Here is a 5893-nt window from a genome sequence, read left to right on the forward strand (position 1 = left end):
TACTAGTACGCAGGCACGCGGTTTTTCGCGTCCATATACGAACGCAGAGTATATATATATTTACAGGAGGAGGGTCTTTTACGAAATGGTTTATACCGAATTCCAACGATCCGGACCGCACACGGTAACAATTTATCGGGAACGAAAAATATAATAATACGAGTACACAGTATATAAAATATATCGCGTTTTGCTATATATCAAGTAGATCCATTGAATCGAAAAAAAAAACATCGAATAATAATAATAATTTAAAAAAAAAAAAAGGAAAATGGCCACAGACTTTCTTTAGATTATATTTATTATCTCTATAAAACGATTAAGAAAATCAAATTAACATATTTGTCAATGGACTCTTTCTCATAAAACTATGATTTCATAATAGGTACGGCACTTGTGTCGCGTCTATATGACGCGTGCAGTACATCTGCCCATTATCGTTTAGATATTTTAAATATATTTTTACTAAAGAAAACAAACCAATAATATATGTATATGCTCATATCGATTCCCGTCTCGGTAACCCGACAAATTATTTTGTACTTACATTTTTTCACATTTTTCGGATCTTAAATCAACAAAGGAATCAATTTTCTCCATGATATTAAATGTATTGCTTGTATGCGTATATGAATAATATATAAAGGGTATCGACAAAACTTCTTCAATTGCCTTGAAAACCCGTTATTATAGAACGCTAAACGCTAACTGAGGAATTTACGCGGGTTAGGCATGGCATAATTAAACTTTGAAAATGTTTATAATTAAAGCGAAATAATTTATTCATATTGCCGATAATATTTTTATGAGAATTTCGATTAAATTTATTATATGATACGACTAAATTAATAATTTTACAGGAACAAATTATTCATTGATCAATCCATTATTATTTTATGAAATCCAATTATTAAAATAATTATTTTTGTATAAAACTGTAAATGTATTATGTATATGCATAAAATATATCTTAAAAAAAAAATGATTATATTGTTCAAACTTCGTCGACGTCGTTGTCAAAAAACCATTTTCGTAAAATAAATAATTTTTATATATAGAGATAATAAAATGTAGAAAAGGAACTTTTCCCCACGAGTCATAAATGTCATCGAAAGAGATTAATATTAATATGACGTTAAGTACACAAAAACAGTTTACATCGAAGACTTAGTAAATAAGGGGACATTTCGAGATAGTTTCAGTTTTATAATACGTACTACTTCTTTATTTATAAAAAAAATAAAAAAAAATACCATCCAAAAATTTCTCAAAGAATACATAGACTATCGTGGTGTTCAAAACATTCATGTCCTGAACGATTTGGTGAAAATAATAAAATGAAAACCCACGTGACGGAAAATACGTGCAATATTATCATTCATTATGTTACATGTAATACGTGCATATATATGCGTTCAAATGTCATTGTATAAATGTCTGCTGTTTAGGATAAGATGTAATTTTTCTATATCAGTTTCCGCAATCGAAAATTTTCGTCACACTCGAGATGACGAGGTTCTGTTAGGGGGGGGGGGAATTAAATTCGGATTATCGGTTATTGAATTCCGAAAATCGGACTATCGGACTCCGATGTCCAAATTTCGGATTTAAAACTGTGGAATTCTGTATTTTGATAAAAAAAAAGAAAAAACAGTTTATTAGAAAATATGTGTAATTATCAAAAATGTATCATAAGCCATGTATAAAAATAATATCCGGATTTCAGATTTCGAATCCCAAGAATCCGGATTTTCAAACTTCGGCAAATCCGGATTTTCCCCGTCACTAGGCCCTATATACTTATGCGAAGATTATTTTGAAAATATAAGTATTCAAAAATATCAACTTTATAATCAGTGCGTTTATTATATATATACGGTACGTAACGGTACACAAGCTATTACACTTTATGTAATAAGGTTATTGAAAATGTTCACGGACAGCCACACAAATAATCGCGAGTGAAACTAGAACAGAAAAAGTCGTACGGACATTGACTGTCCGCATAATCGTTAAAGAAAGAGAGAGAGAGAGAGAGAGAGAGAGAGAGAGAGAGAGAGAGAGAGTGAGAGGGGATCCAATATTTATATCATGTTGTATTACGCAATCAGGACGACTGAGTGGGCATGATAGGCTACGGAACGCGGTCCTACTAATTAGACCCCCTCACCTTGGGTGCTGATTTGCCTTTCATATATTTTATCATTATTATTATGACGTGTTGATGTATTATGTTAATTAACTAATACGTGATAAAGATTACTGCGCAGTCGTATGACAGTCATTTAGACAATCTATACTCGACGGCGGCGCGTACTTGAATATTATTTTTATTTTATAAATCACTGCACATAGAATCCGTTTATTTTTATGCGCAAGCAAAAAGTCATTTTCAGCCGAAAAACATTTGAAATGGTTTAAAAGAAATTGTAACAGTAATAAGATCAAACTTTTCGATGTTCGCTTCTCGACATTATGCAAGTTCATAGCCGTGTATAATATGACCATAACATTTTCTATTATACTCTATAATTATCAACTAGCCTTACCCAACCCGTGGTATGTGAAAAAATGGGTGACCAAGGAAAAATATAGAATTTCGTTTATCTGAAACGGTTTTTATGCGAAATGAACGCGAATTGTACGTGAACGAAAAAAAAATTGAGAAATTCTGCATTATTAAACGAATAAAGTTTTGTGAGTAATTGAACAACGCGAATAATTATTATAGCAATAACGATAATGATAATCTGTGTTCGATGAGGTTAAACGATTAAAATATAATGTCGTGAACGTTGGTTTAATACAACGCTATTGTCAGCGATGAGACGCCGGAAATAATTGTTGACGGAAAGAGCAATGCATTGCTGATGAATGGTAGGTCTGGAAATAATAATCTCCAGAGCGAACGGTATAACAGTTCGGTTGTTGTCCCGAAGAATTGATCGAAAACATTGTCCAGGTGCAACTGGGCTATCGGACGCTAACGCGCCAGCTGCAAATACACGGTGACAGTTTGAGTTGACGAACTTTAGTTTTGCACGTCGAACTATATTCCGACATTTTATCGAACCCGTTCGTCGTGCAAACCAACGTCCGTTTAAAAACGTACACGTGAAACATTTTACTTGCACGGTTTTAATTTTTTTTTCCAGACGGAAGTTTCGAAAACATGTTTCGCGTCGTACGGGATCGCCAACAGTTCGGTGGCGGTTCGTCCGGGAGTCCGCGGAACGTGCAGCGTAACGCGCGGCGGCGTAAGACTTATTGTACGCGCGCGTCGTCCTTCGCCGCCGCGACAACGTGTCACGCGACTTTAATCCGATGGTTTGACAGGCATTCAAACGAGATTAGCCGCGGGCGCGGAGGGCCGCTGCCGCCTCGTGGTTAATGTCTACATTTATTTTGTGGCGTTTCGAACATCGCGTACACAATATAGCCGTACGCGAGCGCGTGACCGTATTACGGTTGTCGAACGTATTGTACGGGACATAATAATAATAATAATAATACGATGTGCGTGCGCGCGCGCGTGAAAATATACTCGACTCGTTTGCATTGTGTATCACGGCACAATGGGCGGGCGCACGCTTCGAACGGGGGGGACCGGCAGCCGCTCATCGCCGGTCGCGTTATGAACCGCGTCCCGTGACCAGGTACCGATTCTATACCTACTCGCGGCGCGCTGAAATATAAGTCTATCTATGGCAGACCGAATCGTTCACGCGCGCGCCTACGAAATATCTTTACCGCTAACGGCCGTCCGTCCAATATCATCATCGATGGACACAGTTCTTATGGTAAACGTACAGTTAACGTTATGTTTTTTAATTGTTAAGGGGCCCCGTTCGTTTCGAACAACTGCCGAAGCAACGAAAACTCCGATCGGGCCGTTTAATTTTTACATTACTTCGTTCGATTTTCGTACGGCCAGGGTCGGCAATAAATGTTATTATCGTTAGCGTCCGACTTTGTTGGTGTTCAACAGTAATACCAAATCATTTCCGTTAGAAACATATTAAAAAATACATAGATAATTGGTAGGCAACTATTTAGAAATAATTTATAGACCGATATCACTGCACTTCAAAGAACTCGTGTCACTTTTACCGACCTTAATAAGTAATAAGGGGTGGCTTCTGCACTCAGCACCTCCAACCGATCGTGGTGCGTAACCCGCGTTCTTTGCAAAGAATGGTATAATTACAATGGTGCCCAATCCACGGCCCGCGAAAGTATTCAACGTGGCCTGTTATAATTTTTTAAAATGAAACGGAATATCAAAAAATAAAAAAATAAATATCAAATACGATTTATTATTAAATTTTAATAATTTGATTTTCGAGCATTTTCAAATATAAATTTCACGAAATAACCTGTGCACAGAGCGTACTGATCAAATTAATGTTTACCTACATCGTGTAGCTGGATCTATAATCTTTTAGAAGTCAAAATTTGAAAAAAAATTCAAAATTTACCTACATGTACACTGTATACATACTATGTACAAAAAAAAAAATAAAATTATTACATTAATATTGATTTTATTTGTACTTTTATATTTGGTGGCCTGCGTGGTTAGACATCACTGGTATATTATATTAATCCTGTTTATTTAAATATATTTTATCTTCGTTTATCTGTCTGTTTTTCTCTTTGATGCACTCACAGGATCGACAACATACCCCCGCGACTTCAAATATCGATTCGCGGTGTGCTATCAACCGGTGTTCGGTAAAATATAGACTGACCGGGAACAACTACTATTATATTATATTGTATCATATTATTTACAAACACGTGGCGAAAATCCTTCTGAAGGGATTTCGCGAGCATTATTGTTGAAAGACTACTTTAATCCACCCGTGCGCTGATATACACGGACTATATAATAATTGCAAACGACGACCCGCTGCAGTTGCCCAGCATTCACGGTTCCTAGCGTGTATAAAGTATATAATAAAAATAATAATAATAATATATTTGTTCTGGTAGCGATGAGCACCCGTTTATTACGACGCTTTGGCCGTCACTACAGTCCAACCCAGCTATTATTATTATCAACTATTCTATTATAAACACTTGCCACTGCAGCCGTTACACTAGGGAGCAGATTTTTTTTTCAGGATTTATGATTATTATCAACGTGAAATAAATGATGAAAAAAAACTGGGGCTTAAGCTTCGTTCTGTATAATACGTCCCTATAGACAGGGACTTGGAATATTATCCTACCACCATAAAAAAGTTTTTTCCTCATTCAAAACGTGTGTTGTAAAATACAGCAGTTTTATGAAATGATTATTATTTGTAAATAATGAAATTAATTTTATGATTAAGTAATCGTACTCTAACCTCCTATAAAATAGATACTTATACTTACTCTCGACGCTTGCCAAATAAATGGTTTCCACTCACTCACATTATAACACTGGTCTTATAGAGTATTTCGAAGAAGAGTACTCCTTAGATATTTTTACTATAAAATATATATACATCACATTACTACAACGATCTACATCTAGTTAACAGAATTAAATCGTGCCTAAAAGAAACGTAAGTTAGTATTTTATCAATCAATTGTGAAAAGGTTCTATAGTCGTGGGATTTAAACGTATTTCGGTACTCGATAAACGATTGTTCATAAGAACAAATCGTCTTTGTTAGTTGAAAGAATTCTGTTTAAATATCAGTGTATAAGTTTCAATCGATTGTATTTGATATTACCTAATATTATTATATTTATCAAACAATTTACAAAACAAATCAAATTCTCCGTGCATACATCCACCAGATACGTGTCATTCCATATAAAGTGTTTCGCAGAGTTAATTTACACAAATACAAATACACACACATACACACACACACACACACACACACACACACACACA

Source organism: Sipha flava, unplaced genomic scaffold, assembly GCF_003268045.1.
Source record: "Sipha flava isolate LNK unplaced genomic scaffold, YSA_version1 79_pilon_pilon, whole genome shotgun sequence".
In the NCBI taxonomy this organism is placed as follows: Eukaryota; Metazoa; Arthropoda; class Insecta; order Hemiptera; family Aphididae; genus Sipha; species Sipha flava.